At 34.9% G+C, this 26,110-nt stretch overlaps 1 protein-coding gene, 1 long non-coding RNA gene, 4 other non-coding genes and 1 pseudogene across 6 annotated transcripts in view; 3 read left to right on the top strand and 4 right to left on the bottom strand.

Moving 5' to 3' along the window:
• LOC118274442 (galanin receptor type 3) overlaps positions 1–26,110 on the bottom strand; it is a 97,029-nt gene that overhangs the window by 14,214 nt on the left and 56,705 nt on the right. The window lies entirely within an intron of this gene.
• On the bottom strand, positions 1,193–2,224 carry LOC126911476 (uncharacterized; annotated as a pseudogene).
• On the top strand, positions 3,771–4,241 carry LOC126911446 (uncharacterized). The gene is made up of 2 exons (XR_007705987.1): positions 3,771–3,907; positions 4,050–4,241. It is a non-coding gene; the product is annotated as an uncharacterized LOC126911446 (long non-coding RNA).
• Trnah-gug (transfer RNA histidin (anticodon GUG)) lies at positions 21,805–21,876 on the bottom strand. Its single transcript has one exon. It is a non-coding gene; the product is annotated as a tRNA-His (tRNA).
• On the bottom strand, positions 23,023–23,094 carry Trnah-gug (transfer RNA histidin (anticodon GUG)). The gene has a single exon. It is a non-coding gene; the product is annotated as a tRNA-His (tRNA).
• Positions 24,315–24,386, top strand: Trnah-gug (transfer RNA histidin (anticodon GUG)). The gene has a single exon. It is a non-coding gene; the product is annotated as a tRNA-His (tRNA).
• Trnah-gug (transfer RNA histidin (anticodon GUG)) lies at positions 25,376–25,447 on the top strand. Its single transcript has one exon. It is a non-coding gene; the product is annotated as a tRNA-His (tRNA).

Here is a 26,110-nt window from a genome sequence, read left to right as displayed (position 1 = left end):
TGTATATTCTACTCAATTCAGATTTTATATCTTTTGTTTTGTTTTTAATATGTATTAATTCTGTGCGCCTTTTTATTAGTTGAACCGTGTCATGACTGAATATTCTATGACCTTCTACTTGATCCGTATTCCTCAACTTCGAACTTTCCAGTATGCTCTTTTCTAGGTGGTTGTAATATGTCTGGCTATCATTAACGTCCAATTGTATAGATCCTAATTTTGTTTGTAACTTTGTTCTGTAGTCTTCAATTTCTTTTTCCGTCTTTGGGACCTTAAGTGGTGTTTTAAAGTTATTTCTACTCTTACGTGTGTGGCCTAGAAGTACTGAGGCCCTCATTAGTCTATGATCAGATGGAAATTGTACGTTACTCAGTATTTCTATGTTTCTTATTAGCTTGGGACTGTTTGTCATTATATAATCAATTTCATTTTTAGTTTTTAGATCGGGTGATATCCAAGTCCATCTGCGGTTTTGCTTTTTCTTGAAAAATGTGTTCATTATAGACAGTTTGTGTTGGAAAGCGTAAGTAATAAGACGGTCACCTCGTTCGTTTCGCCTTCCGTAACCATATTGGCCTAGAGTTGGGTAGTGATCTGCTTCTGAGATTCCTATCTTTGCGTTAAAGTCTCCCATTACTATTACTTTATCATCAGTTAGTTCATGTGCAGATTCCATTTCATTGTAGAATTGTTCAATTTCATCATCTGATGATTTCTCAGTGGGTGCATATGCTTGAATTAATGACAATGAAAATCTTTCAAATTTTAACTGTAGAAGTGCTACTCTTTCCGATATTCCTAAGAAGTTATTTATATTTTTCTTATACTTTTTCTTTATTAGAAAGCCTACTCCATAAAGACCTTTCGTCTGACCTATGTAGCAGAAAATGTAGTCTTGGTGTTCTTCGATATTGCATCCCATTCTTCTTACTTCTGAGAGTCCTACAATATCGCAGTTGATATTTCTTAAGGCGTGGGTGAGTTCAAGATATCTTTCCGTTGATGATAATGATCTTACGTTAAATGTGCATACTTTTAGATTTGTCTCTTTTTTAAATTTTATATTATTGTTCTGTGGAGGGTAGTAGTCTAATTCCCCACGAGGACCAGTCGGCTTGGGGAATATTTTATTTTCGATTTTGTTTAGTATTTCCTTGGTTGTTGGTTTTTTCCGGCGGCTTATGATTTTATCCTATGCTTTCTGCTCAGGTGGGTGAGAACTGAAAGGAAGGGAGTTGCTCCTATTTCTCATTAAATCAAAGGCGTTGAGTCTATTTGTTTTTGTTGTTAGATGTTGTTTACGAGGCTGCTCCGATCCACTTGGTGAAGTGGAGATCTCTCTCTCCGCTTATCGTTCCCTGGTCTTCCCTCTTTGATGATTAGTTTATCGTAGTTCATCACTACATAGTTGCCCTTCTTCTTTTCTTCTATGAGTCTAGGCAGTAGTTCCTTCCTCTTGTTAAGAATTTCCTTCGGATAATCTTCGGAAGCATAGACATTGTTTTTCAATTTGTTTTTGTTTTTCATAATATCGCTCTTTTTCCAGTTGTTGACAAATGATACCATTATAGGCCTTGCCTTTGTGTTATTTTTATCAATTTTGCCAATTCTGTATATCATATTTATGTCTCTGTCTTCTACTAGAATATTTAAATCGTCTTTGAATTTCTTCTTAACTATTTCCGTGAGGGTGTGTATTGATTTTTCGCTTTCTTCTATGCCGTATTATACTAAATTGTTAATTCTTTGATGTTTTTGTAGATAGTGTATTTTTTCTCTCAATTTTTCATTTTCTAATTTCGACACGTAATGGTACTGTAAAATGTACACCAACTTTTCACCATGTGTGTCATAAGTGAGCCTATTACCACATACTGGGCACAATTCTAGACTCCGTGCTACTACTGAGATTTTTTTCGAAAAACCGAAAACTAACTAGTAATACTTTGCCCAACGCGGGAATCGTACCCGAGACCCCTTATCCGGTAGTCGCACTTGCGAACGAGATACTTATATCTTTGTAGCTTTCTATTATTGGTTTTCAGAACGGTAACTGACAACATCATTCTTTGAACCTATCTATTTAGTTTAATTCTACTTCGAAGGCTTTCTATGTAGAATTCTCGTCTTACCGCATATTACCTAAGAAATGCAGTAAAACAAGGATATACAAGAAAATACTTACCCTGGCGGCCAGCAAAGAGTCGTTAACTGAAAAATTCATGACGCCATAAACATTAAAATCCAGTATGGTAGTATTATTTGATATAGGACAGGTAATATAATATGGCTAAATGCTTTATGCCGAACGCAGTAAATTCTACGGAATGTTTTAATTGAATTTAATAATATATGCTTGGTCTTTTAGTCGACTTCCCACTGTATTCTAATATGAAGTTATGTACATGGAATGTACCTATATATGAATGTGATGATATACATTGGTAACTAGATGTCGATTAATTTTGGTACCTGTTTAAAGGACAATTAAGATGATTATGGCTTGAGATATAGTTGAATATTATGTGCACGTAGTTATGTAACGCCCACTGTCTGGGTTAGGTTAATCTTTGTTAATATTAGAAACGCGAAAGTGTGTTTGTTTATTTGTTTGTCTTTCTTTAAGTCAATATACAAAAATCTTTTAACTGGACTCTAAGATTAAACTTAAGACTGATAATAGAACCATAATAAAACAATAATTTATTTCAATCAAAATAATAAACTTTACGCAGCCAATCACTAACTTTCCATTCATCAATCTCGCGTCAAACTTCTGATAGTGTTAATCAAATTTCATCACTGTCTGTTCTTCGTTAAAGTTTAAATATGCATGGCAGTGCATAAAGTTCGTCTTGTTTAACTTGGATGAAGTTTGCAATGAATTTCTTAGGAACTGAAGACGTATTGCAGCGTCTCGTCTCGCAAGTTTACTTGGGAAAATAATGCTTTGTACGGCTTGCTAATGTTGGAATATGTTGGGGAATTTTAGAAGAGTATGTTTCATTACAGTGACTGAGGCACTTGCAGTATGCAGTGTGTTGAGGACATAAAGTACCGAATTAGATTTTGGGTATAATATTTGACGTTGTAAAATAAAGAAGATGGGTCTCAATCCATACAAAATTGCCCCACAACCTATAATAAAGTAACATATAACAAAAGATAAGAATGTATTAAAAATACTCGACACAACAAACTTCTATGTAGAATAGGCCCACAGTCTGTCTCGGACAGCTGATGATACCACTGAAACTACTCAAACTAATAGCTTACAAAATATTTCACTTCATACAAAATCATTTAAATTTTACGAGAAACCTTTTTCGCATACATTCTTTACTCGGTCACATTTTAATTTTAAATAATTTTAACTGGGCCTTCGTTAAAATGAAAGTGTTTTTATAATTAAGAATGTGGAGAGAAATGAACGACAGAAAACTCTTAAATAAATAATATTAATGATGAACGAATACTCATGAGATGTAGTGGAAAGGGGATCATTAAAATGAAATGCTTTGTTTTGTACTTGGCATGAATCAATATTGATAATGTTTCATGTTTCCTTTAACCGTTATTGATCACTTTTTATAAGTAGTTATTTTGCACATGCACATCAATAGAGCTGACAACAACATTAAATAAAATTACCTTAACTACATATTTATAGTGAATCGTATTGCAACCCAGTTTCTATTCCATGATCGTCACCTCTAATGTTGTGAAAACATGTTGCCATATGTCTTTGAATAATAACATTGAGATGTGATTTTTTACCCGACTGCGCCAGAAGGAGGGTTATGTTTTTCGAGAGTATGTATGTATATATGTATGTATGTATGTATGTATGTATAATTGTTTGGCACGCCCTGCAGCCTAAACGGCTTGATGGATTTTGGCTTGAGAGGTGTCGTTGGATTCGTATTTACTGTGAGAGTGACACTGGATATATCAAAATATTTAAAAATCAAAATGGCGGATTTTTGGCGCCAAATACGAATATTTCTCACTCTCTACCCTAAACGGCTTGATGGATTTTGACTTGAGAGGTGTCGTTAGATTCGTATTTACTGTGAGAGTGACACTGGATATATCAAAATAATAAAAAAACAAAATGGCGGATTTTTGGCGCCAAATTCGAATATTTCTCACTCTCTAGCCTGAACGACTTGATGGATTTCTGCTTGATAGGGGTCGTCTGATTCGTATTTACTGTGAGAGTGACACTAGATATATCAAAATATAAAAATAATAAAACTAAAATACCATAAAATAAAAAAGGTAATTTAAAAAACTAAAAAACCCGACTGCGTTTCTTTATAATATTTAAATGAAAAATCCCTAAAACAAGAAAGTCATCGTAAAATTGAAGCAGTCGGGACCTATTCTAAAAAGTATGTGCCCTCACTAAGTCTTCATATTTAGAATGGGTCCCGACTGCTTCAATTTATGATGACTTTCTTGTTTTAGGGTTCTTTAATTTTCGTATTATAAGGAAACGCAGTCGGAATTTTTAGTTTTTTAAATTACCTTTTTTATTTGCGCCGTGTTAATTATTTATAATTTTTTTAAATTATCATCTTGTTTTGCCTGCAATATCTTGTAACTGTGCAAATAAACAGTTTTTCTTTCGTTCTAGATACTAATAATAAAAAAATATTAACCCATTCACAATCCATAACACTAATTACATATTATAAACATAGTATATATCATGAAAATGGCAATCTGGGGGCACGGCAGTGCCCCCTTCAAGTCGAGCAAAAAAAAAGCGGCACGGCCGTACCATCCTTTTCTCGAAGCAATTCGGGCCTTTTTCGACCCCCTATAATTCGGTTGTGGATAAAGCAAGAAACCTGAATCTTCAGTAACTAATCCGGCATTGTATAAACACGGAATATTTAAAATTTCAGTCAATTTGAACCAGTAGTTTAAGAATGACAACTTGTTAAAGTTTCTAAATTTTGTCACTCACTGACTCACCGATCATCAAAAGTCCAAGGCACTTCTAGCAGACTTAGAAGCTTCATATTTGGAATACATATAGAGTTTAGTGTCTTAATCATGGGAAAACTTAAATATTTTGTAATTTCGGTCCAGTTTTCCAAATACACCAACTGCATCAATAACTTTGTAATCCCATATAAATATATGGGATTACAAAGTTATTTATGCAGTTGGTGGTTGGTGGTGGGCTTTGAGAAAAACTGTGGCTGAAGCTCAAGAAGGACATCGCATGAAAACAAAATGAATATTACAATATTATATTAGATTCTTTAGTCTCTCGCGCCTCACGCGATTGAAACTCTCGTTCCTGTTGGTCGCTGGCCCGTCGTGCTGTGTAGTGTGATACATACTAATAATCAAATCAAGCGATGTCCAAGTCGATCTATTTGTTTAAAACGTTAAATATTTTTAATATTGGCATGATAATAACTTATGTAATAACTTAAGACAGAAGGTCCTTCAAGTAGACACTAAATAGATTAACCGACTTGGTATTACATGGATCTCACAACTTTTGACGGTAGAAAGACTGAGCTGCGAGACTTGGGTTTTTACAGGATGTTTTTGATGGGTTAACTTCTACACGAAAGAGTAATGAGCTAGTGAAACGAATAAATAACAATTTTAATCCATTTAGGTACTATTCAACTAATTACTCGATGTAATTATAATACGTAGTAGATAAGTACTTATTTTGTGACCAATATTTTAATTAAACATATAACATGGTGAATAGTCTGACCCATTACATAGTAATATTATATTATCGCTGTTTAATTCTGAAACGAGTTATATCAGTATAACTGCTATAATGCAAGTAAGTTTAAAAAGCTCAGGTTTATCAGGACAGAAAGACTAGCCAATAGTGTTGACTAATGTTCACTATTGGCTAGTAGTAAGCGTATTCCTTTTTAAAAGGCCAGAGACGCATTAATGACTTCTCTTGTGTTGCGGGTGTCCATGGGGGCACTGATTGCTTACTAGCATGTGATCTGTTCGCTCGTTTGCTTCCTATTCCATAAGCCTAAAAAAGTTGACTCTTATGACACCCGCGGTAAGATTAGGGATAGTAAAAAAATATTATTACATTCTATTTTATCATCATTTCATGTCAACTTACATAAATGTATGTATGTTATGTACTAAAGCATATAAGGTAATACACGTGTCAGTAATTATGGTAGACGCTAAAACTTTTTAGACCACAACACCACAATACTGTTTGAAGCGGAGTAGTGGTATAAACTAAACTAATTTGAATCCCAGACATGACCAACTTATTCCGTAATTAAAATTCATGTTACATTTTGAAACTTAACTTTAATATGTGAGGTAGTTCAACTTTTCGTGAAGGCTATGTGTTATTGTGTCTTAGAATTTCTGGAATTGATAAAAAAGAATAAGTGTGGGAGAGCCACGCTTCGGTACGAAGGTTGTGTTTCGTTGTGTGAATGAGGTTACCGGAGGCCAAATTCCTAATCCCCGATCCCCAACAAAACCCCGATTCCTAACCACCAAAAGGCCAGCAACGCACTTATAACGCCTCTGGTGTTTCATAATCAGGTGATACGTCTGCTCGTTTACCGGCTTTTATCCTAAAAACGCAATAAATTCTACGATTCATTTTTATATTATAGACAAAACGGATAATACAAGGAAATTTCCCAGGAAAAGAACTAGTATGTAATGCTTAGCTACATAGTACTTGATTCTCCATGTGTTAACATCACAGTATACATCATAATAGCATGTTATTATTCCAAATACAAGCTCGTAATTACTGGAGCTCACGAATAATTAGCTGTTTTATGCCTAAACAGAACATTTTGGATCATTATTATAATATACTTGTGCTATGTGGTTATGTGGTAAATTGGTATTTACATTTAGAACAGGTAACCATAAGATTTATTATATAAGACTACTGATTAATTTTGCCATAAACTCAGCATAGTTCCCGATTACTACCTGAAAACATTGAAAAGTCCAATAACACTTTCTTTAACTAAAAATCACGGTTTACTCGCTCAGGTAGGCTCAGGTAGGCCGATTTGCACTAAAGACCCACTCAACCAAAGACTTATTTTTGTTACATTACGTAATTTACATTTGCGACTCTTTACACTCAATTTCGCGTTTACATTAAACCCTGTATTTACAGATTCACTTCGCATTTTTCAGGAGGACACGTGTAAACGTTCCCTGTACCTTTCAGTTCCAGCTACAGCGAGCCTACTGAAGCGTGACCTATTCAAATCGGTGACATTACTTCGCTCACAATTCGTTTTGCACGAAGGACTTTTGTGCAAGGAAAACCTTGATCAATATTCTACAGATGTTCTCGAGTTTATTTGTTAAGTACGTGCGCTTTCTGAAGTACGAGTATATAACATATTGGTTTTTTCCTGTATTGAAGGATAGAAGTATAGACATAGCAATATACTGAGAAAAGCTCTACTAGTTTTGAGTCATAGAGGGTTTCTTCTTTATGAGCAACGCAACGCAATTTAGTATGTCTCATAATAGTTATTATAAAAAATATAGACGTAGGAAGTTAATTTTCAATATTTACCAAGCTTACATATTATATTAAAAGGTAATATTTACACGCATTTTTTTGTATAATATGTATAAAGCAAAATAAAAATTGTCTCAGTACAAGGAATCGGATACTGATCTGTTGTCTCTTTTGTAACCAATGGAACAACCAAACAGTCCAAATTATATATTCACAGTATTACAGTAATTGTATGTTTTAAGGGGGAAAATTATCTAATAACTTATCTCGACAGGGCGAGGCGAGAGGAAGCTACTCTTACTGACTAAAAACCACCCCGTTCCTACTCCTGCTTTTCGAGCCGGAGCCCCGGTAAACCCGCTAGGTAGTCCGTAGCCCCGGACAGTAATTGTATTACTGTTACGATTGTGGTCCCCACAGAATATTGAAATCATTAATATCGTGATCTCTTGGATTTTTTTCATTAAATAATATCTCCTGGTTAATGCAAAGTAGATGTTTGATATTCTCCGCGGTCCTTTGAGACGAATTGATTTGAACTGTCTTTTTATATAATTTTTTGCTACTTTTTTATTATTATTCTAAAGTAATATGAAAGAAGTAATACAAAAGTTACATTTTATGTTAACTGCTGTAAGTGATAAAATCTGGATTTCAGTTCCAGTACACCTGTTCATCATAAATATAAAAAAAATTAAACGACCAAAACGGTTAAAAAGTCATTCTAACTTCACCTTACCTTAAAACCTTTTACTAGTTTCTACTTCTCGCATTACTACATTAATTTACTTACACTCTTCAGTCCTAACAAATAATACACGCAAAAAATATCCCGAAACACTAATCCGAAAAGTGTCGGGTGAGGAGCAAGATTAATAACACCTGTAATACACCGAATTACATTCTCTAGCGTCTAAAAACACGATTTATCACCACACAGCGGTATAATAGCCCGAAGGACTACGAAACTTAGGACCACGCTTCGAAGACCTCGGCTGTCATACTTATGTTTGCTCAAACGAGACATTTTGTGGAAAAGATCCATCAAGGATGCATATGTCTCAACTTACTCTTAAATCATCTATGACTCCATGAGTAACGCTGCGCTGATTACCATGAGAGGAGCATTGACCTTATTGCATATTACTTTAAAAACATCTGCATTCTTAGTAGTCTTTGTGGGTTATTCGATATAGGTGAGTGATCACTATTGTAAAGTTTGTGAAAAATCTCTCTTTATTATGGCACTTACCGTCATACTCAGAGTCATTTTGTGGTTATTAAATCCAGCATTTGTTTTCGATACAAAATCAAGTTTAAGTAATAATTAAATGTCTCTGAGTGTAGCAGTTAAACTGCTTTGTAGGTTAAATGCTTGCATGCACATACAAGTATGGTATCCGATATATTGCTATGGCAAAAAGAATTCATTATAATATTGACAATACGCACGTAATCCTTTGATATCCATATCCAATGTATTTATCGTGTACAGTCCCTCGTCTACGCAGATCCTTAGATCCTTAGTATTATGATCCGCATCAACGCGGCAGTTTAATTAATGTTTGTTTCACACGTCGCCGTCGCACAGACTCACGGATGAGCTTGTGTCTACACAAGACTATGAAACGTTGACGCAGCGGATTTGTGGTCCTTTGTGCGAATATAAGGACCACGTATAATTAATATTTTTTTCGTATCATTAATAACGTCGTAAGGTACCTTAGGAATATAAGGAGTCTTTTGTTTTATAAATTTCTTGTTTCTTTGTGTTTGTTCTTGGTTAATGAAATCTTTTAGTATGTCACGTTTGTTTTAGTAAACTATTTATTCACTACACAACACATGAGTAATGGCGGAAATGTATGGTTCAATATTAAGAAATAGGGAGCCTCCTCTATTTCCCGTATCTAATATAAAAAGAATCAATACTGGTAACAATCAAGATAAAAGGTCGCTCGACAATTTTTCGCTTAGCTAAGCAAACTATTGTCAGTCAAAAAGTTCAAAGCAATAAGCAATTTGTATCAGGTACAGACAACAGCACATCAAAATACCCTAATCCGTCATATCACCAATAGACTTTCGACTTTATCTGTGTACTAATAAAGTTGAAAATTGAAACTTTAGTAAGATCTCATTTGTTAAGACATTTCATGCATTCTGAATAAATTTTGTGTCTTAAGACTTTGAGAGCTAATTCCAATGTAAAAGTTTTGTTGATAAAATGTACAATTTAATTTCTTTGAGAGTAAAAGTGTGATACAAATAAATACAAAGGTATTTTCATTGAAGTTTAGTTATTTAAATTGAAATTGAGTATTTATAAGACATTTATGTGAGTTTCATGCTGTTTCTAAGAAGGGGTGTAAAAGTGTTTTGTACTTATATGTTAGGAATATTAAAGGTAATTGTTAAGAACTTTAAGTAAATTATTTAATGTATTTAAGTACATTATTTATATTTTATCTGTGATATGATCCAATCAAAAGTCAGTATAGTAAGAATATTTTAATAAATATCTGAATGAATTGCTGTTAAAAAGTATTACTGGGCATTTTTTGAAAATTTCTCAATATAGTAGTATGTAAAATTAATTTTCTTAGTGTTGTTCTCAAGTAAGTGGACATTCTATGTTTTTATTGAGAGAATAAAGTTTCTTTAAACTTAATATTAAATCTGTTTCAAGAACTAACCCTATGTTTAAAATAAACGTCTATAAAAATGATACAAAAGCGTTAGAACCATTATCGTAATATAATCCAAATGTGTTGAAAACATTAAGAAATGCGCTCACACATGGCGCCCAGATGTTGTAGCTACACCTGCGTTTTATAACTATCGTCGGGAAAGTTTTAATAGTATAAAACTCTATTTTTATCTACACTAATATAATAAAGCTGAAGAGTTTGTTAGTTTGAACGCGCTAATCTCCGGAACTACTGGTCCGATATGGATAATTCTTTTTGTATTGGGTAGTGCATTTATTGAGGAAGATTATAGGCTATAAAACATCATGCTTCGAATAATAGGACCTGAGCAGAGTGGGTGAAACAGCGCGGGAGTAGCTAGTAGATATAATAAAAAAACACTAAGGCGAAGTAACGATGCAACGCACTTCAAAGAAAAGTGTAAAGAAATAAACTAAAGGTGTTACAGATTTTGTAAACTATAAGTGTGAAAGTGTGTTCGTTTGTTTGTTTATCTATCTTTCACGTGGGAGAGCGTTCTTACGTTGTAATGTTTATTTCTGGAGAACGGTTGGTAAGCTTATGAGATTTCATTCTATTACCACGCAGGCAAAGCTGTGAGTAATGAGTACAAATAATATAAGTTGAAGTTTTGAATCAGTTTTATTTGAAGTAGGTACCTATTAATTTCCATATTTTTCATCGACAAATTATGGGTGTACTTATACGTATCTATCAACTAAGTAATAAATTATATTAGGGTCATTACTATAGCAGTAAATCAGATGCAGAAACATTTTATTTATCGCTATATTAAACTCTTAAACGGATGATTTCTTTACTTTTAATATGCAGCCAGTAAATTAAAACAAACTTTGAAAATTTCCATGTCAAAATTCTCAAAATTCAACCTTACTCCGTCGTAATAAGAACCGATTTAACACTTCCATCTCTCCTTCGTTTGTTAAGCTGTAAATCACTTTCGAAGGCAATTTTGGTTCACCCCTACACCGTGTATTGTGAGAAATGGGATTTGCAGTGCTATGAAAAGAGATCACAAATAAATCTTCACCTTATTACTTAGAAAATAAGATTGCAAATCGTTTTGGCTAGTGTTTGAGCAGTTTATCGTGGAAGTTAATGGTATAATTTTGTAACAACATGAAGTATATCTTAGTGTTAAAATGTTGGAATAATTTTATTACCAAAATATAAGGTGTAAAAAGTTTTGAAGGCAATTTGCACTAAATTTGCAGAACAAAGTTGTAATCAAAGTTTTTCTTGTGTCGTAAATTGATGTTGGAGTTCATTTAAGTTGTTTTACACTGACTTTGTATTTGAAATATATTATACTACTTATTTAAATCTAGATCCTTTGCTTTAGGTTCTATAAAAGAAAGAGAAACTGCTACTTACAGAGGGAGTTTCAAGATAACGAATTCATTGACCTCAGAAGTTTTGTCAGCTGAGTGTTCTTCAAACTCTATAAACTATACATTTTACAGAATGCAAGTTTGAAAATAAAACTTACTTATTAGTAACATGTTGACTATAACAATGCAATAAGGTAGATGACAAAATTTTATTTCAATGTCCGTTTTGTAGATTATTTTAAAACATTAGATACGTTTTTTTTTTATTACATTGGAAACAAATACTCCCAAAAAAATATCGATTTGAAATATCACGTGGCGTCATTTCTAGGTATGTTTTATACGTGGAAATGACGTATTTGCTCCCGCTTCTAAACTTTGATTCGTTTTCATCACCCCATTTTAAATTATAACAATGCCATACCATCTACCAAATTACAGCCAAGCGCCAATATACAAATTATGAAAAAAATAAATAAAACAAAAGTATAAAAATATCAAAAACCAAATGATTGACATGTTTCATACGAGCAACTCAATCGTGAACAGAATATAAAGCTCGGTACACACTCGGTGCACACACACAATACAGAGTATAAAGCTCGGTACACACTCGGTGCACACACACAATGACACAAACCGTCACATGATGTTCGAATGGAGCCATATTGTTTTTCATTTGAAAATGGAATGGAAGCGTCCGGAGGCGATTTGTAGATGCAGTGTAGACACGGGTACACATACCGTATTGTACGACCAGTATAAACTGACCGTCAAGTACGCGGAAAGTTTGAATAAAGCGAGGCCATGATAAACTGGTTTTTTACTATTGTTAATGTCAAAATGAATTTTACTATTTTATGTTACTACTTGAAAATATATGAGGCGATTCCAGTGGTCTTCGTTCCTTACATACTCAAGGAGATACTCACCTTGCATTTAGTGGTTACTTAACTTAGTCCTTAGCAATTATCCTTAGCAAAGACTTTAAAACAAAGTCGTTACTAAAACATAGTTTAAGTAATCATTCACTGTCTCTGAGTATTGGATTTTGAATCACTTTAAAAAAAATAAAATGGGAAACAATAGAATTAGGATGAGCATGTCTATGACAGACAGAATCTACTAAAGTGGTCGTTCAATTTGGGTATCAATAAAATTTAGTATTTCATTAGTTATAATATCTTGTGTATAAATTTTATTTTAATTCTGGCCTTCACAACAAATCCAAAAGCCAATGCAATCAAAGAAAAAATTAATCTGAAAAACAAACCAAGCCAGACAGAGACAGCACTACACAAACAATTGACCTCTCTCTATCCTTCTATCGCTACCTCCTATTGTCAAGGATCTTTGATTACAGTCCCTTCCATCAATATTTACGCAAACCAAGGAAAGTACTTCACATTCATTACATAACAACATGAATAGACTCGACCATTGAGCTCTCCAACTGTTTTATTTGTTGTTCGGTTTTTACTTTGTGTGTCCTTGACTTTATCTTTTACCTATTAAAGAGATGGCTTTAGCATTTAGTATATAATTAATGATAGGGTTGACAGAATATATAAGATTTTAATTTTGTTAGCTATGTGATAAGTTTGTTGGCTTAACTCGAATAATAATTCTAAACTGTGTTTAACATTTAATTATATTTTTCTTATTAATACAAAGGTTAGTGTAATGTCTTGATCTGAATTCAAAAAGGCCTAATTTTTTAAAAATAAATATATTTCTTTATTTTTAAACTTTAATGCCTATGGTTACACCAGCAGTATCCAATATAGGTAGGGTACGAGTAGTACAATTTTCTAAATAAAAAAAAACAATTTTCAAACATTGTGCTTCCGAAAATGCATTTCGTATAAATAAACCAATATATCCCACCTGTAATGTGGGATATACCTGTAATATAACCAACATCATAGGTAATTAACCCAAATATATGTTTTGTGCGGTCGTTCAAATTACGGCCCAAAAGACCACAAGTCTGTGTAGAGAACTCGTAAATACCAACCGTTTGTGGTTTTAAAACGATGTTAATAGATTTGGATAGATAACAAAACCTATGTTTTGGTTGCAAATTAGTGTTAGAGACTTGATTAAACTCTGCACACATATTAGATATTTATATACAGCACACAAATTAAAATTTAATTTATTTGCAAGAAATAGGTACATATTTTACAAAGGATGATCTTACAGCCTAAAGTCATTGCATTCTAGCAAGCAAGCGTGTACAGTATAAGCATTCCAAATTAATGTCACCATTATACATAAATTACATTATTACAATATTTGAGTTATCATAGTCAGACAGTGCTGCCACCGCCCGCAGCCCGCACGCTTACACTGTATGCACCCGCTGCCGCCACGCCGCCACCCGAATCAAACAAAGGGAACAACCGCGGCAGTGGCAGCGGCATCGTGTGCTGGGACGATTACTCTGGACTTTTCTAAACACTGAAAAATCGCCCATAATATACTCTATCCAACCCGAAATTCCAATGCGAGTCCCTTTACTCGGCAGTCGTACTTATAACTCGACTTACAAAGCAAGTCCTTAAAAAAAAACAAACTAACAAATAAATATTTTACCAAGTAAAAATACAAAGTCTCGAATGGAGCGAGTGAGAAAAGTTTATTTTTCAATAACTTGTAGTTATTCAAGACAGGTATCAAGTTGTAGGTATAGATCAATTGCTTTTCAATGAGTATTTCTAGATCAAAAGGTTGAGTTTTCTCTGGTTCTCGATATTTTCTCCGCACAAATTCTAAAGCTGACAAATTAAATAAACCTGAAGGAAATGTTGCTTCGATGTTTTACAACTTTCTTCTACTTCTACTGGCACCTATATCAAACTTTTCATCTCCAAGAGTTAGGTGGAAATATTAAAAGAAATACACGCTTTGCGCTACTAATTTAACATTCCTTCAATATGAGCCTTCTTCTTCATATGGTGCCACTACATTCCTGAAGGTTAGCCATCACTTCTTAAATTGGTCCTTGTCATTGGCCAGGTGGAAAAGTTGTTCGACAGTGTTGAATATGATAGTATCTAAAAAAAATATCAAGTCCGTGAACCAAACCTCCATGATAATAAAAGAAAACATTAAAATTCTTAGAAGAAGCCTCTAATAAACAAAACTTATATTACCAATGTTTTCAAGAAGTTGGTTAATTACGGAGTTTTTATTCGACAATCTTCGTCCAATTGTCCCAACAATGCTACTCCTTAGAGTTACTTTGTACATATATATATACAATATAAAACTCAAGCAATGTTTGCCTGAGATGTTTCAAGCGTTTCCAACTTTGTGTACAAGTTTTTTAATAATGCCCTAAAGACACGAGAGGTTTAAGGTGAGATCTCGTCAACTGAGACAATACTGGATTTTTCTTTTAAATGGTTTTTTTGTGTCAGAATATTTTTTTAAGGAGTTAAACATATCTATAGTTTTATGGGACAAAAAGTTAACATTTGGCTAATATTAAAAGTTATAAAATTATAGATATACAAGTAGAGATCTACACATACATCCAACTGAATATGTTTTTTCTAATGTATTCGTTTCTTGATCTCCCATTCTGGCACTTAAATGAGGGTACAAAACCAAAGAAAGAAAATTTTAGAAATTCTAGTTTTCAACTAGAAAGTAAATAAGAAGTTGCTATTTGAGATAACATAACGGCACCAACGTAATGGTACCCGTTTGAATGTCAGCAACTTTAAAGATCCTAATCGGTGAGAATTCATGGCGGGCAATAAACGTATTTTATTTGAACACGACACTTAACTCGGTCGCGTTATTACGTTGGTCGCAATCGACTGTAAGACAAATAGTCGTTTAGTCGCCAGTGTCGCAGTGTCGGAGTTATTGGAACGCACCCTTAATTACAGGGTGTCACTCTAGTGGAGGGATAAAGTTTTTAATTAACAGTTTTATCATTTTCATGTCCAAAGAGGGTTTATTACTCTCTTGTTGACAGAAAAATGATTGAATTCTTCGGCGGCGGACTGTGGTTAGGTCTTAATTGGCTTTTAAGTTTTGAGCTGTTCGTTCGTTAGATAAACTTGTAAAATAACATTTTGACATTGAAGATAATGTATTGGGTTTTAGAGGACATTCGATTTTTTTATGATATAAGCCGGTAAACGAACTTACGGATCACTCGATGGTAAGCAATCGCCACTGCCCATGGACACCAGAAGCGTAACAAGTGCATTGCCAGCCTATTAGGGATTAGGAATATAAGAGTTGGCAATGGGGGCAACTGTTGGGCTTCCGGTAACTTCATTTACACAACGAAACAAAACGCAAGCTTTGTTTCACGTCGGTTTTCTGTGAAGCCTATTATTCCGGTCGGGCTGGTTCGTGCTGAAGAATGGCTCTTCCACAATTAAAATTAGATAGTAATTACTGTTTTTGGTACGATATCAACCAAATAAATGAGTAAATAATTAGCTCAAGACTACTTACTAACCTTTAGTATAATTTATGATACAAAAATTAATTCATAAAATCTAAATCTAAAATAACAAAAGCCAAAGGAATTCTCTTTATTCCTAATACAAAAATAACAAAGTGAAACAAGGATAATAACGTAATTAATTAGCTCGTAATAATCCTAATTATAAAGGAGGTTGGGAGGGCTGAGCCGGGCCTCTCGGCACGTTCTAACGATAAGATAAACATCAGATCTCACACCGATGCAGATATTAAGCATCAAGTACGTACTTGAAACACTCATTTGAAGTTATTTTACCGACTTAAGTATTTTGATGAAGTCTTAAATACCTAATACTTCGGTAAGAGCTGTTTACTTTCAGTTTTCATAGAAATAAGTAATCTTATAGTCAAATACTTAAACATCACTAAATTTTAAAACGCTCTCATTAATACGAGTAGTTCTGTCACTACAAATTCTTTATAAAAAACAGAGATAGAATGAATTTAAGAACAACTTAAAATTGGGTGTAGTTTCAGTATTTGGGTCTTAGGTTAAAAGGTACACAAAATCGTATAAGTTAATTTCATATCTGTAATACAAGATTCAATTAGGCAGGAGAATAAGAATAACTAAAGAGTAAGAAGGCATAGGCCTGATTGCTAAGACGGTTAAACATAATTAAAAATGATAAGGGCCTTTTCAACTTGGTATTACGTGGTCGTCATAACATAGCTCCATAGAAGTTCAGAACTGCGGTCTTCCTAGCGAGTTTATCGAGGCAGCGGCTTGGAAAGCAAGAGTAGGAACGAAGTGGTTTCTAGTCAGTAAGACTCCCTCTCGCCACGCCCAAGGCCGGAGAAGTCAATGGATGATTTTAGTCCGTCAAAAAAAGGTCCTTAGAAGTTCATTATATAAGTGCACCTCTATTTACCTCTCCAGGGATTTAAAAACATTACGATATATCACGTAAACACAAAAAAATCAACATATAAACTTACCGTATTCCCAATTCCACAACCAAGTAAACAAACATAAACACGGCACAAAAAATAAATGTGAAACGCACACGTATGTTACGTGGACAAATTGATTAACCCAATATCATATTAGAGGGACGGGGAAATGAATCGGAAGACGGAACGAAAGCGATCGGTCACAGGTACACGTGACCTCTCCCGGCGTAATGGGACCTTCGGATGTGACGTCTATATGTTTATAGCACCTACTGTTCACTTTATGGGGATGACGTTGGTATAATCAAACGAATGCTGGAAGGACCTTGGGTGGATATGTCTTTTACCTTTTTAGTTGCTGAGGTAATGCTGTTAATTTTTATTTTGTTTTTAAAGATATTTTAGTACGTTTTGGAGGCATTTGTATGGTAATAAGAAGTAGGTCCAAATATTTGAGAAACTGATGAAAATTGTTTTGATTAGATTATTTTTATTCACCTTTTGTCGCATCCAGACATCGGATCTTTTATTTGACAGGAGCTTTTATTAGTGCAGTTTAGAATTTTGGATTTTCCGGAGCCGCGGACTACCTAGCGGGTTTACCGGGGCTCTGGCTCGAAAAGCAGGAGTAGGAACGGGGTGGTTTTTAGTCAGCAAGAGTCTGATACTCCCTCTCGCCTCGCCTAAGGTGGGAGAAGTCATTGGATGATTTTCTCCCCTCAAAAAAAAAAATAGGTTTTGGATATATGTTAGCTAGCAATCAATCTTTAATTACAAATTACGTACTTATAACATAATCTTCCAAAGCTGCATAGGTATAAAGTATAATAAATTCTCAGCATTAATTACATCTGCAGTGGGATAATCTAGCTGAACGTTGATTAAACTATCGGTACACTATCGCAACCGATACGGGCTCGGCTCAGAACTGCAGATGCTCAATTTCAGACTAGATTGCCGACTTAATTGATATGAATCTGATCGCATTGCTTGATTGATAACTGTGCTTAGGGCCAGAGGGTAGCATTGCTCAGTCACTTGTGTAATGAAGTGTGCGATTGGAATTGGGGTGTTGTAATTGTAGGTGCGATTGGATGGGGTGATTCTGTTATTCGAATTATGATGTCCTGTATTACCTGCTAGTTGAATTTTGATTCTAGTAATGCCTGATGTATTTTTTATGGTATAAGCCGGTAAACGGGCAGACTGATCACCTGATGGCAAGCAATCGCCGCCACCCATGGACACCCGAAATACCACAGGCCAGAGGCGTTACAAGTGCGTTGCTGGCCATCGGGGGTTAAGAATTTAAAGGTTTTTAGGGATTGGGAAGATTGGAATGGAGGGTAATTATTGCATTAACAACTGTGTTTTAATAATTTAGTCAGACATTTAGATACTCTTAAGTTACAGAAATATAGAGATATTCGTTTGAATAAAAATAAAATTGCACATCTTAAAAACAGACTTAATTCAATCAGTTCTTCAAATACAATCAGTACACATATAAATAACTTCTTTGCACATAGAAAGCATTGAACTTTGTAATCCATTTATATTTACTATAGAACTATACAACAATATCAAATAAATACATAGATGGAACAATATAGTTCGTCGATGTTATCCGTTACTCCGATATGAGATTCCAGTGATCGGTATCAGAATCTGCTGGCTTAAAGACAAGCTGAAGTAATGCAGATATTTGTAGATAAGGGACAATTTTAGCTAAGTAAGTAATATATTTTCTTTTGTAATTTCATTAAAAAGGGATTGAAGGATAGAACTATCTCAGCTCGGGATCTGGGGTGAACTTTTGAGTGGGGGTTATTGAAAGTGTTTGAAGTTTGACGTTTTTTGTTATACATAATATGCTATTATCATGATGAAGTATGGTAAGATAAGTCATTAAGTTTGGTTAGTTTATGAATAGAAATTAAATATTGATTGGTATGGAGTTTCTTGCTCATTCTTCTCCATTCGAAGCTACACTTTGGAACGAGCACCTAGCTTCACTGACGGACAATTTAATTTGACGTTAAGGATTAATTGAAATAAATGCTTTAACTTTGGCACAGACACAAAAATCTGTTATTCCGCTATTAGATATTATTACAATCCTTACTTTATTACGCCGTGCTTACAAATATACAAAAAGAATTTACTATTTTGTGGCATGATCCCTTTCAATTATCGAACCGTAAATAAAAATGCCTATACAGAAACATAGACGACGACATATATTTTTATATTTTTTTATTACATTGGCAAAGGCTATTCAGCCAGCGGCTCTATGTGTTACAGAAAAGTAATAATATTGTAGGTATCTGTGGAATATTGGAAAGGTTGTATTTGTATCGTATGTAAATAATAATTCAATTTTTATATTATGAGAATGTATTATATTTGTTCAATGATTGATTCAAATGTACATATAGCGTAGGTTGGTAGCGTAGGGTTCGATTGTGGGTGGATGATACTCCGTATATGAGAATATTATTTTGTATACCTACCTGTACCAAACATCTTTAGGAATAAAAAAGATAAGCTTATTAATGTTGTTATGTCATGTCATCCTACATGTTGTGTTTGTAAAGAATAATTACTTAAACAATACACAAACCACATCTACAAGAACAAAAGACGACCAAACTCAAATAACCAGAATCCCAAAGCAAAACATCTTCATATTAACTTTCCTACAACATTTCCCGTCGAACATCGAACATGAACAACGTAAAATCAAACAAACGGATCTCCTTTAAAAGCCACGAAATACATTTTCGAACCCATCTTTCCCCACAAGAGATAATCCAACAGAAATTGAGAAAATTTAGCCCCCCCCCCTCCTAACGTCGGCCACGCATTTCTAAAACCTTTCAAAACTGTTCAGTACACGATTTTAACTCGGCAAATACACGAAGCTTTACGTAATAAATAACGATTTTATATATTTTATAGCACCTGCTGTTTGGATTTGATAGATAATGTGTATTAGGCATGTTTTAGTTCAGTTTGGTGTTTTGATAATGTAGAGGAAGTCATTGGGAGAGGCCTATGTTTAGGAGTGGACATTTTGTAGCTCGTATAACACGACACGAGACGTTTAAAGCTGAACACCATCAAATTACCATGATGACATGTTCATGATGATTCGATGATGATAACGTAGCATGCCAACACGGCTCCGTTCAAAAAATATTTAAAAGTATTATCTTTTTTTTCTGTTAAATTCATCATCATCATAATCATATCAGCCACAAGATGTCCACTGCTGAACATAGGCCCCAATAATTTCTAGATTGGCCGGTTGGGAGCGACCTGCATCCAGCATCAGCTAAATTAATAGCGGTTAAGTCAAGCTACGAATGTAGGTAGTGTCATAATATTCTAGATTTTGATCTGGTTTTCTTACAGTATCCGAGCTAAGAAACTATCTACACACCACCGCCTTTCGTGATTACAGTCTCCTTATAACAAAAGTTACCAAAAATCCCTCACAGCTTCTTTCCTCGAACCGAATCCTTGAGATTCACACTCATATATCCGAAGCAACGAACCGGTATAAAGACCTAACATATATTAATTTATGGAGCAGCATTAACACGGCTTCACTTATGGTTTACCTCCGCAACCCCACTGATTTTGAATACATTAAACATTAAATCTCTCGACGTCTTTCTCGATAATCCGTTGATTTTCATACGTGAATATGGAACGTGAATTTATTATAAGGCTGGGTGTTAATATGTGTTTAATTTATGTAAAAAGGTTCTGAGAATAAGATTGAGTTTTTTTTGGCAAACAGATAAGTTGTGTAGATAATTTTAAGGATTGATGCAGGCGAGTTTCGTGAAACCTAGAGTGTTATTATTCCTATTATACATTACATTACTCTTTTTTTGAGGAGGGTAAATCATCCAATGCAATCGCATTTCAGACTTTAAAAGACGTGGCTAAAAATCACCCCGTTCCTACTCCGGCTTGTCGAGCCGGAGCCCCGGTAACCCGCTTAGCAATCCGCAACACCGGGTCGGCATCAGCCCTACTGTGATGGTCTGATGGCTCTTTGAGGCGTGTGTGTAAAGTGACACGCATATGTACATTGCTCTAGTCTCTATACATGTCATTTTCTGAAGCGGTTGTAATGTGTGTGATACCCTAAAAAATAATTCTATCAAATAATCTAATAACGATTTCCAGGGAGGACTCAATTTGACAGTCGTACCCTCCAATGAATCTACAACTTGCCTCACAATTTAATTTAATAAAATAAAAGTAATAAAGTAAGTAAAGTACGAGTAATTACAGAAAATATAATCAGATTGTTCGCTCACATGGTTTAGTTATCTAGCCGCGGTCAGTCAGCCCTAACCGTATTACGTTAATCAACCGAATTAAGGTTTAGGTTACCACCTAATTAGCTTTGCGATCCTATTCAGAACACAGTAAAAATAACCTTTTCTCATTTATTTTATCTCTGATTAAGGGCAAAGAGGACGTTTCGAAAATGTGGTATGTAGAATTGTTTAGTAAGATAAATAGAAGTATTAACTTTATGTTTCATACTCCCTAGTAGTAGATGCTCTTTACGGCCCATACTTTATAAGGTAGAATACTGAAACTTCTGCTTATTTCTTTTTAGAACATTTTGCGTGATATTAAAATGTATCCAAAACATTAATTTTGAATACATTTACATACATTAGTTTATAATCAATTATAAAAATAATTAAGAGAAAACATAACTTGAACCGAAAAACGGCGCAAAAATATCCAAAAGAAATGCTCCGCCGCGACAGTGTATCACTGCCGTGACCAGGATTCGAACCTGGGTTACTACGGCCACAACGTAGGGTCCTAACCACTAGACGATCACGGCTACCGGAGCTGGTGACTGTGGTACCGAAATACGGCACTTTATCTCGGAAACTGGAGCACTTTCTCTTGCAAATTATCGCGGTTTGCGCAAGCAACGCAGTGTGCAATGTTATGCTTACAACATAATTTAAGACTTATAATAATTACTTAGTACTTGATGTTACGGCTGTCTCATAATTTTAATACTTAATAGAACAACAGTTGAGCACTCTATTCTGGATACTCCCACTGAAGAATCCCACGTCTTTATCGGGATAAAGACGCTTGGTTTCATCGTTTTATCGCCTCAAGTTTTATTATTAGAACCGGGAAGGAATGGAATTCTTTAATAGAGTCAGTGTTTCCATTAGCCTGGGTGTCTCCAGGGTTCGAGGGAATAAGTTGCTTAAGGGCAGGCGTGCAACATCACAGGCTACCTGGAAGGAGTAGAATTCTTTGCCAGAGTCAGTGTTTCCAAAAGAAACCTAGGTGTCTCCAAGGTCCGAGGGTATAGGTTGCTTATGGGCAGGCGTGCAACACCGAAGGCCTAATAACCGCTTACCAGGCAAGCCAGTGGCCAAACGGTCGACACATTACCTATGTATAAAAGCATTTATTGTTAAAATTATTAGTATGTAAGCACCTATCCAATAAGATATATACTTATAGATAGTGTTATGTATCTGTTAGGTAAATATTATTTATCAAATAGAATATTCATTTTTGTATAGAATATTTTAGTACATGGATTGTGTCCTCTGTAATGGATGGATATGAATTTGACAGCATAAACGATTGTCTGTCTACTTCAGAAAAATAAACTAGAAACGTTTATTCAAATAATTGGCTCGGTAGAGTAATCGTGAACTATGTACTCTGTGTTTGCTGTGATTGAAATTTAGTTCAATTCTCAGGTAAATTTTTATGGGATGAAGGTCCAATTCCTTTATCCACTATCCTATACCAAATCCTTATCCCACAAAAGGCTGGCGACGCAACTTAGGTATAGCTAAATCTTCTGGTGTTGCAGGTGTCCATGGGGCGCTGATGGCGTACCACCAGGTGATAGAAAAAAAAAGACAAAGGCGTTTTATGCGTTAGTTATCCTTTACAAAACATTTCAATATAAAAATGCAAAAAGAAATGCTCCGCCGCGACAGTGTATCACTGCCGTGACCAGGATTCGAACCTGGGTTACTACGGCCACAACGTAGGGTCCTAACCACTAGACGATCACGGCTACCGGAGCTGGTGACTGTGGTACCGAAATTTCTGTTCAGTTGTCACTGTTACCAAATTTATTGACCCAACCAACTCTTGCGCAAGATCTCTTACATCAAACTTGTTGAGATTTACTTCAATCGATTCGAACAAAATATTACAGAGGTTTCAGTAAAGGCAATTTTCAGCTATCGAGAGCTGTTTATTTCCATCTAAGATTATCCCTAGGTAACTATACACTCACTCTTAATCATAACGAATGCACAACATCACAAATACAATAATCTAAAGTAATCGTCAGTAGTTTCTCTTCTGTTTATCAAAGCGTAGAAAAATATACGTAATAAAGGACATTTTTATATTACATTACCGAATAGGAACAAAATCATCCTTAGCTGATAGCAAAGTTGCATTAACAACGAGAGAGTTATGTACGGGAATTGCAAAAAGCTCAACGCAGTATTTTGTACTAGTCCGACATAAAACAATAGAGCCCAGTTCGCGGGGTTTGTCGCCCACTTGTTGGACAAAGTTGTCAATTGTTTTTACAAACAGAGTACCTACTGCATTTACTTTTTAAATACGGTAGTGGTATTCATTACCTTCGTTTTGTTCGAATTAATTAACCTTTTTGTAGAAAGTTAGGTTTGGATGCGTTATTAAATTCGAAACATTAAATTACCACCTCTTTTCTACCATCGCTAAAACGCTAGGCAGTTCCCAGCTCCAGGTCAGCATCAGCCTTACTGGTCCCTATCTGTGATGTTTTGATGGCTCTTTAAGGCGCGCGCGGAACGCAACGCGCCGCACGCACGGGTCTGATTATGATCGGGCGGCAAGCTACCCTTGCTCGCTGTATGCAGACCAGCAAGAAAGTTAGGTTGGGTGCGTTAAGAAATTCGAGGCATTTAATCCCGAAGACTATCTGCCAGAAGGTATTCTAAATTAAAATAAGTTTCCAACAATTGTGTGATCCACAAATTGTTGCTCTGTGCGGGAATCGAAACTGCTGCACGTTACGTGGCAGTCGGTTGTCTAGCGACCGTCATCCTCTCTGTCGTCAGAACAGGGCCTTTATATTAGTTTATTTTTAAATACAAATACTGTTGCGACAAAAGCTATTTACTTTGATCGATTTTAGTATAAAAACGAGACAAAACAACAAAGAAAGTTGTTTCGGTTGACCGCATTTTAAAAAAGTGATCTGAAATTTCGGTACCACAGTCACCAGCTCCGGTAGCCGTGATCGTCTAGTGGTTAGGACCCTACGTTGTGGCCGTAGTAACCCAGGTTCGAATCCTGGTCACGGCAGTGATTCACTGTCGCGGCGGAGCAAATTTTTTGTAGTTTTAATTATTTTGTTTAATGAAATATCTTACGCATGACTTGTACGAAAGAGTTTGAGACCTAAGTTTAGCTTAGAATAATTAATCCTTTAACGAGATAAAATATTTATAGATATTATATTATTAGCTGAAAGAGTAATCAAAGTTTTTCACAGTTTTCATGGAAACCATGTAATTGTTGTTAAGTAATTCAAATACATATTAGTGAATTTAAAGATTTGTTTATTCAGAATTGCATACGTATCGTATAGGGTGATCTTTTGGTTAGGATTTATATTATTTTTTGGGAACTTATTTCAATTTAGAATACCTTCTGGGAGATAGTATTCGTGATTGAATGTTTCGAATTTCATAACGCATACAAATCTAATTTTCTACAAAAAGGTTCATTACCACGAACAAGATGTAGTAATTAATACCAGTATCATATATAAAAAGTAAATGCAGTAGGTACTCTATTTGTAAATATTTACAATTGACAACTTTGTCCAACAAGTGGGTGACAAACCCTGCGAACTGGGCTTTATTGTTTTACGTCGGACTAGTACAAAATACTGCGTTGAGCTTTTTGCAATTCTATTTTGTTCCTATTTGGTAATGTTTGGTATGGTTATGGTAATGAAATATGAAAATGTCTTTTATTACGTACAATTGTCTAGGCTTTGATAAACAGAACGATTACTTTTGACTATTGAATATGTGATGTTGTGTATTCCTTATGATCAAATGTGTGTGTATAGACATCTAGGGATAATCCTAGGTGGAAATAAACAGCTCTAGATAGCTGAAAATCCCCTTTACTGAAACCTCTATAATATTTTGTTCGAATCGATTGAAGTAAATCTCAACAAGTTTTATGTAAGAGATCTTGCGCAAGAGTTGGTTGAGTCAATAAACTTTGGTAACAATGACAACTGAACACAAATTTCGGTACCACAGTCACCAGCTCCGATAGCCGTGATCGTCTAGTGGTTAGGACCCTACGTTGTGGCCGTAGTAACCCAGGTTCGAATCCTGGTCACGGCAGTGATTCACTGTCGCGGCGGAGCAAAATTTTTTGTAGTTTTAATTATAAAATATCTTACACATGACTTGGAAGAAGGCTTTTGAGACCTAAGTCTAGCATAGAATAACTAATCCTTTAACGAGATAAAATATTTATAGATAAAGGGATATTTTTAAAATAGAAGTAAAATAGTTGAAAGAGTAATCCAAAATTTTCAGTTTTCGAGGAAACCACGTATTTCTTGTTAAGTGATACAAAATATTAGTGGATTTAAAGATTTAATTATTCAAAATTGCATAGGGACGGTGCAGCGATACAATTTTTCGTGAGGACTTGTATTTTTTGAAAACCTTCTGAGACATAGTATTCGGGGTTAAATGTTTCGAATTTCATAGCGCATCTAACCTAACATTCTACAAAAAGGTTCATCTTTCCGTATTTAAAAAGTAAATGCAGTAAGTATTCTGTTTGTAAAAACAATTGACAACTTTGTCGTCCAACAAGTGGGCGACAAACCCCGCGGGTCAGAGCCCATTCGTCCCCTAAGATTCGCACCCTGTGCCCACTGGTCCCCTGCAACTTTTGAGGAGCCCATTCGTCCCCTGAAGATTTTTTTTTTTATAGAGTAAGTACTTACCAATTTTAAACACCTTATCTATTCGTAACCCGTTATTTTAACAAGC

The sequence above is a fragment of the Spodoptera frugiperda genome, chromosome 15 (assembly GCF_023101765.2).
Source record: "Spodoptera frugiperda isolate SF20-4 chromosome 15, AGI-APGP_CSIRO_Sfru_2.0, whole genome shotgun sequence".
Lineage (NCBI taxonomy): Eukaryota > Metazoa > Arthropoda > Insecta > Lepidoptera > Noctuidae > Spodoptera > Spodoptera frugiperda.
Note: the sequence above shows the minus strand (reverse complement) of the source record. Positions and strands in the feature narration are given on the sequence as shown.